This window comes from Benincasa hispida, chromosome 6 (assembly GCF_027475165.1).
Source record: "Benincasa hispida cultivar pf3 chromosome 6, pf3_genome.v1.1, whole genome shotgun sequence".
Lineage (NCBI taxonomy): Eukaryota > Viridiplantae > Streptophyta > Magnoliopsida > Cucurbitales > Cucurbitaceae > Benincasa > Benincasa hispida.
The window spans coordinates 59,191,167-59,207,695 of NC_143483.1; positions in this window are offsets into that span (position 1 = coordinate 59,191,167).

Consider the following 16,529-nt stretch of genomic DNA (forward strand, 5'->3'; position numbering starts at 1 on the left):
TTTGTAGGCTTCGACAACCACCTCCGATCACATACGTAATGAATTCACATATCAAATGTGTGTTAAGAATAGTTTGACGAAAAGTATGTATCATATAACAAATAAAATCATAAAATAATTTTTTTTTCTTGAAACATTTTCTAGCAAGAATTAGTGAAAAGTAAATATATGTTCTCTGATGATTCTCCAAATTTAGAAGAAAAGAATATGAAAATGTTGAAGAAATGTGGTGACATTCCATTGGTTACGACGATGGGGGAGATTTAATTAAAAAAATTAATGACATAGTAAAAATATAAAGCGACAATAGGAAGAAGAAAAAGAAAAAGAAGAAAATGATAATGAAATTCATGAAGAAAAATTAGCTAGAGTCAAAAGTTTTGATTTCGCTTGTAGTTTCTCATTTTATTTAACCATATTTCTACTAGAAATGTAATGAGTTAATTATTGTTTATTGTCCAAAAAAGAAAGAAATAAAAGTTTTAAAAATTTTAAAAAAATTGCAATCCATATTTTATTCAAACAAAAATTGGTAGAATTATTGAATAAAAAAAATTAAAAACAAAAATAATAATCATTACAACATATTATTTAGAATTAAAAAAAACTGCATAAGGTACCAAATAAATCTGCATCCTAAACATAGATATAGAAACTCCACCTCCAAATATTTTATATCAGCTCAGCATCCCAAATAACCCTTGACAAGATGGGTGATTTTTTTTTTTTTTTTCTTTCTTTTATGGAATGTTCAAACTCAATCAAAGAAAAAAGAATCTGGCACGATTGGCGCGGATGGCTGACATGACAAAATTGATAACGTGAGCAGACATGAGGGATTCCTTAGATTTCCAATGTATTCCCTTCGCTTTTTCACATTAAACCCCAAGACCTTCTTTTTCTTTTTTCCAATTAACCTCGAATTACACCTTCATCTACTCAATTTCTTCCTCTTTTTTCATCTACCTGAATTTCTTCTTCTCTTAGAATTTCTTCTTCTCCTCTTCTCTCATTCCTCTCTTGAAACATTTATCCAAAATTTGTTATAAAATCTTCGTTTATGTTTGTTACAGATCCGTAAAAACGTTAATGACAATGAGTTACGAAGAGAAGTCTGTAGAATTTCTCGCCAGAGAGGTAAAGACGTTGCACTGGAGATTGCACTTGTGAAAGTCCCGTGGAAGAATCACCAGTTAGGCCACTTAGGAGTGAGAGAATGAGATGAGGACTAAGTACCCGGAGCTTTTTCAGGAACGGACTTTCGAGGACAAAAGTTCTTTGAAAAGGGAAGAATGTAACACCCCCGGAGTTTTTTTTTTCAATAATGAACTTTCGAGGACGAAAGTCGAGGAGGGAAGAATGTAACACCCCGCACATTTTTTAGTAATAATGTAATTTCAGTAACTTTATTATTTGGAATTTTAGTAATTGTTATTAGTTGGAGGGCATTTTTAGAATTTTGGACTTCAAGTATAAGTGCAGAAATTTAATTGTTGGTGTGAAATTATTCAATTTGAAATTCAAATGGAAAATTAATAGCCGGAATTAATTTTCTTTTGAAACAGAAAGGAATTTAATAGTATAAAACGGAAAAAAATTAAATGTAATTATATTTACTTCCTTTTTTGTTTTATTATTATTATTGTTGTTATTATTTTTTTTATAAAAAGTCAAACCCCACCCTCTTTTCTTCCTCACATTCGTGAGCCCGTCCGACGCCGCCCAAAGCCACCGCGTCAGTTTCTTCTTCATGACCTTCGTCCACCACTGCTCAAGCGTCATTTGCTTTTGCCGTCACTGGATTTATCGATTTGGGTAAGATTTCTGCCGTTTGGGTTTGTTTTCGATTGATTCTTGAATACTCATTTACTTTTGACATCAATTGGTTGATATCCATTGTGTTTCAACTTTGGATTCAAGTTTGTGAAGGTGTTGAGGTGTTGTTCAGTGAAGTTGGTAAGTTTTATGCTTTGATTACCCTCTTGTGGATTGATTTTGGTTGTTGAGAAATTTTGGTAAAGTCATTTGGAAGTGATTTTTGACGAAGCTATATATGGATAATTTATTTGAGACATTGGTAGTGAAGTATGTATCTGATTCAAGCTTTAATCATGTAAGCCTAATTTCAAATTATGATTAGGGGGTTGATTCAAGAATTTCATTGAAGAAGAGTTTGGTTTGCTAATTATTTGGACTTAAAATTGGAGGTTTGGAAGGTGAATTCGAATTGGACCACACCTTAGGTAAGGTTATCTGGAAATATTTTGTAATATTTGGGTGTTTGGAATTTGGCCTTAACTATTAATTTTAAAGCTTGGTTTATGTTTAGGCTTGATTAAGAATTCAAGAATTTCACAAAGATTCAATTGCTTTTTGGTTTGACCTAATATCAAGAACTTACTACTGGAACTGCCCATGGGCCAAACATTAGATATATGCTAGCATGTTAAATGAAGGTTATGGCAGAATGACAACATGAAAGATTGATAGTATAATATGATTAAAGTATGTTCTGTTACGAGATCTGAATTATTTATTTAAGCACATAAACACTTGAATGTTAGTATGAGATGGTATGTGCTTCCATGGTTGTATTTGATCTGATGACGTTAAGGTATACATGTATGTTGTAGAACCATGATGTTGAGGTATATGTGTATGTTGTAGAGCCATGATGTTGAGGTTTATATGTATGTCATAGATTCGTACAGTGATGATTATGATGTTGAGACTATGCAAATGTCCTTACTGATTAGTTAGATGCCCATAGATTTTGTGTTTCCTTCGGGATTCACCAGTTTGTGTTTCCTTCGGGATTCACCAGTTTGTGCTTCCTTCGGGATTCACCAGTTTGTGTCTCCTTCGGGATTAACCAGAGGTAGTGGGCATACTTAACTACAATAGGATAGGGCTCAGTCTCCTTCTTATTTCATGTGCATATGTGTCCCATGAAGACTAGAACAGTTATATATTTCACCAGAGGTGGGTATCTAAAGGACATAGATGCCCAGCCTGACCCCAGTAGTGGAGTTACTTACTGAGTATTTTATACTCATTCTTTCTCATGTTGTTGTTTCGGGTAAGGGTAGAGATGCACTGACGATGAACAAGCGGAATTCGTGATCGAGCCACTGGGACTAGTTTTTACGCTTCCGCATCATAAAATTTAGAGTTCTTTTCATGTTTCTCTTAACTTTTAGTTTTGATGTTTAAAACTTATTTTTAAGAATCGTTTTTCAGACTTATTTATTATCCTTTATGATTTATGGGTGCCCTACTATTGTTTTAATATTTGAAATTAATGAAAGTCTTTTGAACTTACCTTATTTAATTAGCATTTATTTCACCATAATCGAGTTTCGTTTTGAGTTCCATGCATGCATGTATTTAGTAACGGCCTAACTTAAGTCCTAGGGGACCGGGTAGTTACAAATAGTGTGATCGAGAATCCTTGTCCTAAAATTCTGAGAGTTCTCCGCCATAGTAGATATGAGTTGACTTGCTTCGATGGGCATCTTATCAGCTAAAGCCCCTCTGGTAGCCGCATCAATATTGCTCCTCTCCAATGGAAGCAACCCTGAATAAAAATATTTGATAAGATACTATTTAGAAATTTGATAACGAGGAAATGAAACAAACAATTCCTTGTATCTTTCCTAGTATTCGTAAAGAGATTCTCCTACACTTTGCTTAATCTCATATATTTCTTTTCTTATATTATGAGCTTTAGATGCCGAAATTTTTTTTTCTAAAAATTTATTTTTAAAACCACTCTAAGTATTAATGGATCCTGCTGGTAGGTAATATAACCAATCTTCGACCACATCCTTCAAGAAGAAGGGAAAGACACTAAGATTGAGTTGCTTTTGTGTTACCCTGTGTGGGCGCATTCCATCACATACTAAATGAAACTCCTTCATTTGTTTATGCGGATCTTCGCCAAGTTGTCCTCTAAATGTGGGTAGGAGATGCACAAGTCCCGGTTTGGGTTCAAATGGGATGGTCGTCTTCGGATATACGATGCACAACAATTGTTGATTATAGTTCAACTCTGCTAGTTCTCGCATGGTTCGTTCCCTTGCTTCTCCCATGTTGTTTGGTTGAGTAGGTTCTTCTTCTTGATGTTCAAAAGTTTACTCTTCAAATTATTCTTCTCTTCCTCTTGTTCTTTCCTTTCGAAGTCACCTTTCCTCACGATCAATGTCTACAATCAAATAAAAAAGTATACTCCAAGAGGAGCAGGTCATGCACAAAAGAAAATTTAATCATACTAACTATTTTTTGGTTTATTATTTCTTTTATTTTTTATTTTTTATAAAAAAAAGAGGAAATCAAAATTCAAATTAGCTAATTCTCGGTTTTCCGGCAACGACGCCAATTTGTTCGGGATAAAATTGGTGTATTCTGTCTTATAGCATTGAGCTAGCATTAGACCATATTATAGTGAGAGTGTTGCGATGCTCCGAGTGGTGCTAAAGCATGTAAAATTGTTTCTTTTGAGGGTAGAATGATAATTTGTCCTTGTTCTTCTTCTTTAAGTGATCCTTTTGCCTAATTTGACTCCATTAAACTTGAAACTTCTTGTAACGACTCCAAAAGTATCGGGATTGGATTTTACCTATAAAACAGATATTTTAAGCAAACAAATAAGATAACATTGAGGGAATTAACACTGCGAACATGCTCTTTTCAAGATCTATCAATCTTGTAGAGTTAATGTTTAGCCTAATTCTTTTGTTTATGTTCTGTAATTTCTTCCGTAACACAATTGGACAAAGCGATAAACCGCTCCCGTATTGCTATTCAATCCATTCAATTGGTATCGGAACCAATTTCATTTTTCAATTGTCGTTATGAAATCTTACTGAATTAGATAGATGGGTTGCTGATGTTTAAAGCATGTGGTTGTAAAGTAGATGCTCTCGAATTTGGCATTATAAATTATTGGTTTTTTTTTCCTTGATTTGATCATGTACGAGTCTGGTGTTTTAGGCATTTAAATTCAATATTCGAGTATGTAAGTCCGAGTCTTATTGTTTTGGCAACTATTGTTGAAGAATAAGGTCAATTCCAAAACAAACAGATGAAAAACGAAGCTATTTAGGCAAAAAATCGAAGCAGAATTTTGATTCCGTACGGAAGCGCCACATTGCTAGGTGATAGCGTTGTGGTGCCTTCTACTAATTTGCGCACGAAGGTTCAAGTATTAAAAACGATGCAGTGGTCAAAGGGATGCCTATCATTCACCTAATTGTGGAATTAAGCCTTGTTGGAAGCATTTTTTTTTTTTTTAAATTTCTGCGTTTTTATTTTTTTCATTTATATATTTTATTAATTAAATTCTTATCATATGATTATATTAATTAAATTAAATTTTAGGGGTCCCAAATTCTATCTATTTTGATCTTTAATTTAGTTTGTATTATTAAATTAATATATATAACATAATATATGTCATATAGATTTAAAATCCCACATAGGTTAAAGCATCTTCATGAATCATATTAGAATATAATTATTATATAATATGATAGCATGAAAATAAATTTCATTAGTTTAATATAAAAATTATATTATTTAATGAAATAGCATAATCATACATTATTTTGCATATAAATGTTATATTTAATTTTATATGCATGATGTATACTATATAGTATGCATGTGTATAATATAAATGTTATATTATAGTTTAATGATTGATTAAAGCATGTATATTATATAGTTTTATTTTCATTATTTTTAATATATATGTTATATTATGCATGTTATTGAAAATGAATGATGCATGTTATATATATTTTTTTAATTTCTTAATATAATTGTTATATAACTGAGAATTAAAATCAATAATAAAAAATTTCATGGAAACATAGGGTTATAATTAATTGTTTTTAAAAAGGGCTTTAGTAAATGATTAAAATTTTATGTTAAAAATGTTTCTAATAGAATTAAAAATAGGAAAATCTTTTACTTGTTTTAATAGGATTAAAATAAGTTAATAAAATGTTAAATTTATAGAATATTGGCTATAAGGAACCTTTGTCTGAGGAAGATTTTGTCTAAGGATTGGGATATTGTTAGGTTTTTAAAGGATGTATATATTTTATGTTAATTCCCCAAAATCGTGTTGGTTATTTGCTTTAATTGCTAATTTTGTAGGATTAAACGATCCCAAAGCATTTTGGAGTCATTACAAGAAAATTGTGCAAAAAAGACTAAGAATGATCAAGAAAATAAACAAATTGAGGAGAATTGAGTAATCACACAGGAGAGCATCGAGTAAGGCTATTGGATCATCAACCATCGAGTATTTAGCAGAATACTGTCAAATAGCATCGAATAAAGACTATCGAGTATTCAACCATCTTCCATCGAGTTATCAAGTTTCGTTTGATTCATTTTCCATCGAGTTAAGGCAATCGAGTAAAGAGCATCCCGAGCGTTGAGGATCGAGTATTGACCGCCAAGTATCGAGGAGCAAGCATTAAATAGAAAAACTCGATGCATCCATTCTTCTTTCCGGATTTTGATGCGATTCATCCGCGCGCCTCGCAACGATTTCCTGCTGGTATAAATGAGTTCAGTTCTTCAGGAGACAAAGAGAGATATCATTTTTTAGAAAATCCATCATTCTCTAGAGAGAAGAACTTAGAAGAAGAAAAACCCATTTTTTTAGAGAGAGATTTCAATTTCTAAGAGCGATTCTTGTAATTTTCTGTGAAATTGAGTTGATTTGTACTCAGACTTGTATCAACATGCAACTATCAATGAAATGGTTAAAGAACTTCAACCTCCATGTGTAGGTAAATCTTTTTCTTGGGGTACTATGAGGTACTATGTAATTAGACATTTTCTTGAGACTTTTCTTGAATTTTCTTTCATGTGATTACTTTCTTTTGAATGTTCTTGCTGAGATTTTGAATAAAATTGATTAGGATTTAATTGATGAATCAAGATTAATCAATTTTTATATGCAAAAATTACATGGGTCTATAACAAAATTGTATTGTAGTTGCAAGAATTAGTAGTCTTGATGAAAATGTAGACTTCTTTTCCTCTTTTCTTTAAAGAATCTATTAATTCAGAACATTCATGTAATCAATCTTGAATTTCCAGTCTTTTGATTTCAAGATTGGAATAGTTAAGAAAACTCATGAGTTCAATGCAATTTAAGGATTAGTTGTGAAATGTCTTTAAGAAGCAATTAAGACCTAAATTAGGGTAATTGTACAATTAGCTAATTAGGGCATTAGGAATTTATTCTTAATGAACTATTGAATAATCTAATTTCATGATTTCTTATTAAGTCAATGATAAAATTGCCTAGTTATATAAAATCCTCAAGATTTCATTTCCATTGAATTTTATCTCACAATCTCGTCCTTATTTCTTTCACCAATAGATTTCCTATATCAATTTTTGTCTTTTGCTTAGTTAGTTTCTTTTAGTTCTTAAAAAAAAAAAAAAAAAAAAAAAAAAAAAAAACCATTTAATTGTTTGCATTTAGGAATTCAAATAGTCAATTTTTGGGCCAATTATTTGTGGTTCTCTGAGATTGACCTCTTACTTCTACTATTACTACGTGTTAGTTCTAGTTATAGTTAGAGTTTAAATAAATTTCATTTGTTTTGGGTAGATAGAATTAACGACACCTACTTTACACCGAACAAATTGGCGTCGTTGCCGGGAAACCGTGCAATTGGCCTTTTAGAATTTTGAATTCATTTTAAAAAAAATAATAATAATATTCATAAAAAAATAGTTAGTTCATTTTAAGCTTTCCTTTTGTATATGATCCTCTCCTCTCGAAGTTTGCTTTGTGATTTGATTTTAGATATTGACCGTGAGGAAAGAAGATTACGAAGGGAAAGAACCAGAAGAGAGCAAGAAGAATTTGAAGAGTTGGATCAAGAAGAAGAACAACCACATCCAAACATCATGGGCGAAGCAAGACAACAAATTCTTCATAACACTCATAATGATCAACTTTACGAAGATCCCATGGTATTCCGGAAGCTCGCAGCATTGGTCCTGATAACCCCCAATTTATGACCTCTTCTCCTGAAATAATGTCTACTCCCTCAACTCGTTCTAAAAAAATAGGATTTTGTGTAATAAGTTTTTGATATTCAGCAACCGTTGTCAAAAAATAATCGCAGAAATCCAAACATTTATCTATCCATCCATTGAGCTAGCGGAACCGGATTACAATCAACAACCTCTCTGCATTGTATACCCGGAGACAACTGTCCCATTTGAACTCAAACCGGGGCTAGTACATTTACTTTCAACTTTCAGATGGCAACCCAGCGAAGATCCTCACAAGCACATAAAAGAGTTCCTCCTTGTTTGTGACGGGATGCGTCCTCATGGAGTGACACAAGAGCGTCTCAACCTAAGAGCCTTCCCCTTCTCCTTGAAGGATGTGGCTAAGGATTGGCTATACTACCTACCGGCGGGTTCTATTACTACGTTGAGTGGGTTGAAAAAGAATTTTTTAGAAAAATTCTTTCCGACATCTAAAGCTCATAACATAAGAAAAGAGATTTATGAAATTAAACAAAGTGTTAGAGAGTCTTTATATGAATATTGGAAAAGATACAAATAGTTTACTCCCATCCGAGAGAAGCAATATAGATGCGGCCGCCGGTGGAGCTCTAGCTGACAAAACACCGAACGAAGCGAGCCAATTCATATCAACCATGGCGGAGAACTCTCAGAATTTTGGGACAATGACTCTTGATAACTATATTATTGAGTTGAGTCAGAAAGTTTGTGTTTGGAACGTAAAGTTGAGTTGACCAACGTGTGGCGAAATGGTGTGGTAGACTACAGGCGGTCAGAGGTGGAAGGTGTGGCTAAATCTTGAAGCTGCTGGTTTTCTTCAAGCGAAAGATAAAGGTGGGAAGCTTTATGCGGCACTCCGGTACCTTTAACTTGGGTTATTATTATTATATATATAACCACCATCTTCCCTTTTAAATTTCAAATATCTCAATATCTTCTTCATTTCTTTTATAAAATAATTGTCTTCTAAAATTAACTCAATTAAACTCTAAAAATCCAAAATTAAAATAAATACATTATGAACTTGAGATTTTTGTTATAAATTTCTAATCCAAAAAAATTCAAAACCAATACATTTTAATTCAATATAATGTAAATCTAATTTATTAAATTTCAACCATCCATTTGAAAGTCAAATTAAGCCAAAATTTGAGTTCATCCAATCCACTAACTTATTCCGAAAATAAGTAACAAAAAATTATAATTAAACTTTTGATAGAAAATAACAATTTTTGAAAAGTCAAATCATTACATAAAATTTCATAATTCACATTACAATTATACTGTTTCTATAAATGTAGATTAGTTAAATCTCATTAGCTTCATATGAGTATTACGAACGTAGATTAGTTAAATCTCATTAGCTTCATATGAGTATTACGAACGTAGATTAGTTAAATCTCATTAGCTTCATATGAGTATTACGTTGCATATGTAAAATGTATTTTACTTAATTTCACAAAACTAACATACAAAAACTGAATCAAATAATTAAAAGGATTTAGATACAATTGAATTCGGTGACAAAAAGTTAATCAAATCGAAAAATAGTTATATTAAATTAAATTTGATACTAAAAGATATATTCGAAAAGATATTGAAGAGAAAAATCACGAAGGATTATTCATTTAAAAGGAAAAATCTTTAGGAAATAAATGGACTTCGTTTATATGAATTTTATTGAATGAGTTTAGTTAAAATCGCATAGCTAAAGTTTTAACAATCACACCATATGTAATTTGCTAAAATTCTTACTAATTTTCGATTTTGCCTAATATTCCATCAAAACTTAAAGTTTACTATATTCTTTAATTACTCTTGAAAATTTAAACAAGGCCCAAACTACTTTTTCGATGTTGGCCCATGTTTATTTCTCGAGGAAGAGCCTGGGCTTGTTTGAAGTTTATAAATTATCAAATGATTTTTATTTTTTACTTTATATAGTTTCGATCATTAATACGTTGAGTTGATTAGACATATGATAGTTGATTCTCATTTAAAGAGGAAAGAAAGAAAAAAAATAATAATAATAGTTGATTCCATATATCGTGATTAACAAATGGTAAAAAGGAATAACACTTGGAGAAAGTGAAATGACACATCTATAAAAAAAAAAATTGATACATTTTTTTAGAAGAAAATACGTAGCATGTGTCATTTTATAAATAGGCAAAAGATTAATTACTAAAAGATAATTGGCATGATATTTCTCTCAAGAAGTCATATGTTTGATCTCTCGTCCCCTTAGTTGTATTAAAAAGAAAATTAGCTCTGAGCTCGAAGAACAAGTCATTGGGTCATACTTCCTTGGTAGAACCAAATCAAAGTCCATCAATGACTTGACATAAACTTCTTTTATGAGTGATGACTTAATCGAGGGTATCTTGAACTTTATTTTTTAGGTCAAAATACTATTTTTGATCTTTGTATTTTAAGTCTAGTTTCATTTTCCTTTTTATACAAATATCCAAATCTAGTGTATGTACTTTCAATAAATTTTTAAAATTAGTTCCTACGATTAGTTATTGTATGTACTTTCAATAAATCTTCATTTTTTGGCATTGAAATTAATTTTATTAATTATTTATTTAATTTTCAGTAAAAAGACTTCAAACTAATAAAAGGACGACTTAAAAGATTTATTAAAAATATCTAAACTAAATTTAGTTTTTTTCCCATCATATCAAAGTTGGTTACTTAAACCCACATAGAATGTACATCACGTGAAAATTAGAATTCCATAACTTGGAACATGTAATCAAACTATTTTTAATAGATACTAGATAGGACATTCAATTATATTTTTATTAATATAAAATGTTCACGTTACTTCAATTTGAATTTCAATCACATACAACTTAAATTCTTTGAAAACTATTTGTTGTAATGTCTATAAAATGTACGAGAATTTGAATAAAAATTGATTAACATTTGAAAAAGACTTGTCAATGACTCATTGATCATATTTAATGTGAATTGTAAATATTGTGATTAACGTAAGTTTGAATGACATGCACAAACTAAAATATTTAATGTTTCACAACTTAAATTTAAACGAAATCTCAATCATAATAATAAAGACAGCAATATGTTGAAAGTTCAAATGTTCTTGATATTTCTTTTTTTGTTCTTTTTAATCATTATATAAGAACATGTGAGGTAAAGATTCAAACCTCTAACTTGTTTTATCGACATATTTAACACTTAAACAAGAATTTGATATCGATCTATATCATAAATTCCCTAATACAAGGTGGATGAAAAATTGATTTTTACATCTAACACTAAATAAGATTATATATAGATGGGACTAAATAAGAAATAGATCTTTAATATTTTTGAGGTTTTTGTAGTACTTTTATTTTTGAAATTAAATAGATCGTAATTGATGGGCTTTTGCCACATGGTCACGTGTCAAGTTATAGATCGTGGAGAGTATTATGATGATGATAAACTCAATCAAAAATATGTGGGCCACGTGGCAATAATCTAATCTCAAACCCTAAGTTTTAAGTTCATCTCCATTTAAAGTGAAATATAAGTATTAAAGAAAATGAAGTTTTAGATGTTTTGAGGAAGTTATGAGTGTGGGAAAGTGGATAATTTTTATAGAGAAACACAATAACAAGAAAATTTCTTTGTCCTGTCAACAGATTTGTTTATATTTAAAATTTAAAATGGACCACCCATTATTAATATTAACCTCGTTTGATCATTTAATTACTAATTTATTTTTTATTTTTTATTCTTGAAAATATGCTCGTTTCTCTTACAAATTTTTTAGTTAAGATTTTCATTTTTTTTTTATCTAAATACTTGAATTCTTAACCAAATTCAAAAAATCAAAACTAAGATTTTAATTTTTTTTTAGAAATTATGTTTGATAATTATTTAATTTTTATTTTTGATTATTAAAGATTAAACTTTATAAGCACTATTTCCATCCATTTATTACACAAAATGAAAACTTTTAAAATTTAATAAACAATATAATTATCCAAGTTGAATGATACATTTCCTATTGTAACAAAGGTTAACTAAAAATATATGATGGTAATTAAATTGAAAAAATTCATTATTTAAGGCTACGTTTGATAACTATGTTTCGTTTTTTGTTGTTGTTTTTAAAAATTAAGCCTATGAATACTACTTTCACTTTCAAACTTCTTCTTTTGTTATCTACTTTTCACCGGTGTTTTAAAAAGTCAAGCTAAATTTTAAGAACTAAAAAAAGTAATTCTCAAAAAATTGTTTTGAAATTTAGGTAAGAATTCAACTATTATACTTAAAAAGATGCAAATCATTGTAAGAAATGTGGATGAAATAAACTTAATTTTAAAAAATAAAATCAAATGATCATTATACCGGATCTGAGTAATTTTCTCCTTTAATTTTATCACTAAAAATAATTCAGAATACTTTTTGTTCTCATATCCCCCACCTCATATTTCAAACAAAAAAAATAATCAATCATCTCATTGGTCTTTTGTTTTTGTTTCCTCAGTAGCATGTAATATCTTGAAACATGGTTATGAATGAACAGACTACCAAGGTCAATTGCATCATAAATTATTGAATAATTGTTTTAAAATGAAAAATTGTTAATTTTTTTTTTAAATATAATAAAATATCACTATCTGTCATTAATAGATCGTAACATTTTACCATATTCATAAATAAATTTGATCATTTTCCTATATTTAAAAACAACTCTTAATTATATATAATTCGAAGTCATTCCCCCCTCCTCTGCCATTTGTAATGTCATTTTGTTTTTTTCCTTTTGAGTATTACGGTTTAATTGGGTATAGGTAAATATTTGAATCATATAAAAAAATACTTATATTTTTAATCCATTGAAGTATGTTCTAATTAAAGGAATGATGGTCAGAATGAACACAATTTAACTAGCAACTTGTACTATTGAGTATCGACCCCAAAACAAAATATTTACAGATAGTTTGCATCTTAATAAAATTTATCTTATAATTTAACGATTTCTCAATTCATATTTTAATGTAATGTCAAATAGTAATGCAATTTCTTTCTAAATTCATATAATATCGTATCCTACAATATATATATTATTAATAAATATGAAAGAAGATTGAGAGTTTTCATTTTATTCGCATAAATTAGTTTGAACGGTTCAACCGGCAAGAGATAGCTTGTGTTTTTATTTTTAATTTTCAAACACAAAGAAATCAAATTTAAAAACAGAAAAGAGAAAAAAAGAACATTATTATAATATTAAGAAAAGAAAACAATATACAAATAGTGGATCTCCTCTCTTTGATATATTATTTTGTCTTTCCCGATTCTTTTGATATTTCTTCTAGTGATTTTTTTAATGGGCGTGAGGTTGGGCCAGTTCCATTATGTTAATTATTTTATATGTTAAGATATTATTTTAGTTTAAGCACTTCTAAATTCGTTTTATTTTAGTCTATCTAATTTTATTTTATTTTTTTTAATTTGTTCTCTCCTTTCAATAAATCTAAAATTAGTTATTTGAAATTCATTTCGACCATAATTCGTTAAATAATAACATTAACAGATGGAGAATATATTTTCAAGTTTTTTTTTTTAAAAAAAAAGAATTTGTTAACAATAAACTTAATCATATTTATTAGGTTAAATATCAATTTATACTCTTAAACTTTGGGATTGTATCAATTTAAAATCTAAACTAAGAATTGTATCAATTCAAACCTTAAACTTTTGGGGTCGCATCAATTTAAACCTTGAACTTTAGGATAAAATTTCAAACTAATAATTATATAACATTCATAAGCGTATCAATTTAAACCATGAACTTTCATAAATATATCAATTTAAACCTTGAACGTTCATAAGTGTATCCAAATAAAACATAATGAAGGGTTTAAGTTGATATAATTATGAAAGTTCATGGTTTAAATTAATACACTTATAAAAGTTCAGGGGTTAAATTGATACAATTATTAGTTTGAGATTTAAATTGATATCATCCTCAATGTTTAGGGTTTAAGTTGATATAATTATTAGTTCAATGTTTAAATTGATACTACACAAAAAGTTTAGGGGTATAAATTGATATTTACCTTATTTATTATTTTAGATCTCGTTAAGTAACCGTTTAGTTTTTAGTTTTTAGTTTTTTAAAATTAAGCCTATAACTATTATTTCTACCTCTATATTTTTTGTTTTTGCTATCTATTTTTCATCAATATTTTTAAAAATCAAATCAAATTTTGAAAACTAGATAAAAACTTGTTTTTGTTTGGAATTTAGTTAAGAATTCAACTTTTTTTTACTTAATAAATATGAAAACCATAATAAGAAATTTAGAGAAAGTATACTTAATTTTCAACAATCAAATGCAAAGACGGTCATAAAACTATAATAATCACCTCTTGCCATAGTAAATACTATTTTGTAGTCTTCAATTAGCTACCATCAATACTATTTCAAAATTCTTATTTGCTACAATATTTATTATTTGCTATAGTTTTTACTATTTTACATTCATCATTTTTTTTGTTACAATATTTACCATTTCATTTTCAAACTAAAATAGTTTATACCTCAACACATATTATTGTAACCTAAACTAAAATAATCAACACCCAAACACAAACTATTACAACCTAACTATAATAACCAACTTCTTGCCTCAAACACCCCCAAGTGGTTATCAAATTAGACTTTAATGATCTATTGAAAGTGCGAATACTAAATTTAAGTATGCAAGAGTACCTGAACTAAAATGAAATAAATTTTGAAGTAAAATGAAATGATAATTTGACATATATTATATTATATCATATTATACTAATCTACATACCTAGACAATTGTAGGTCAATATCAAATTAAGATTGGCAAATTTACAACTATTTTGATAATGAATTATTCTTTAGTATTTTATATAGGTAGGCTTGAAAAATTACACACAATTGCTAGCTAGAAGACAAAAGGCTAAGAAACATACTGTTCTTTTACATATGGAATAGAGATGTGTGTGTTTCCCAAGGTCTTTTATTTGCATTAAATTAAATTTTCATGTTTATTTATGTTTACTATTAATTTTGAGATTTTTAGTATAAGGAAGAATATTAAAATTATATGTCAACTATCATTGCAATACTTACTTTGACAAGAGTGTGACTGTGAACTGATTTAAGATACGCCATCTCTATTTTAGGATTGGTTCAAATAACGATTTAGGTATAAACTCTAAAATGCCAAGTAAAAAATAAAAAAAAAAGAAGGCATTTTTGTATATTATTTAAGGTCCGCCTATCAAAATTTTGCACTCAGTCCTTATATCAAATATAAATGCCCACTTAATAATAATACTTTTTTTTTGGTTATATGTTTGTGTTTTTTTTTTTCTTTTAAAAAATAAGATTGTATTAACATTTTCTTGTCTAAATCTTTCAAACACATTTTTTCAGAAAAAAAAAAAACAAAAAGAAAGGTGTGAAAAAAACTACATTTTTATAGCTTATGAAATTTAACAAAAAAATTTAAAATATTTTTTGAATGGATTACAAAATTAACTCTTCTTTATTATACAAATTAAAGTATAACACAACCTAAAACATTATTTTGGTTCCTATATTTTGAGTTATATTCTATTTGAGTATTTATATTTTCAGTTATCTAAAATTTCGTCTATGTACTTTCATTAAATCTTAAATCTACTCTACATACTTTAAAAAACTCTTAAATTTAGTCTTTTTAAATAAATGATTTACTAGCATTATAATTTATTTAGAAAGCATTCATTCAACTATCATAGGAGCACAGATATCGAGAAAAAAGATTTAGATAATTAAAGATAAAGTGAGATTCATATATTAATGGAAGATATTATAATTGATAAGTCTTTAACAAATTTTAATTTCTTATGTTGATAAAGTGAAAGGTAAAATTCAAAAAGGAATATCAAATGGTTATTGATTGCTTTTTTTTTTTTTTTTTTTTTTTTTTTTCACACCATTTTTAATTTATTAGTGAAAAGCTAGGAATCTCTAGCTAATGGAGATTGCTTTACAATGAGTTTCTAACAAAAGCTTGACTTTGGGTTCCCCTTTAGAAGCATGCTTAGCTAAGTAATGATTATGTCCCAAATGTGTAACAGTTTAGTTTCTCTTTAACCTGAAAAAGGAAACACTTTAGTGAAAGAGCCAAGTTGTTATCCAAAGTTGAAATTGCTCAATAATTATATCATAATGTTGCATTAAGGCAGAAAAAGTACTGCTTCATGATGGTTTTTTGTTGTCTTTTGGTTAATTGATTGTGATTGGGTGGGCAGGTGGAAGCCAATCTTCTTTGGATAATTTTTTTTAGATTAATATTTAATAAGGATATTTAGTAGTTATTTTGAAATAGTGAAATCACTTTTTGTTGTTTTCAGAATCATTTTGAAACATATTTTTATCATTTAGACTAATAAATATTAAAAATAAGGTTA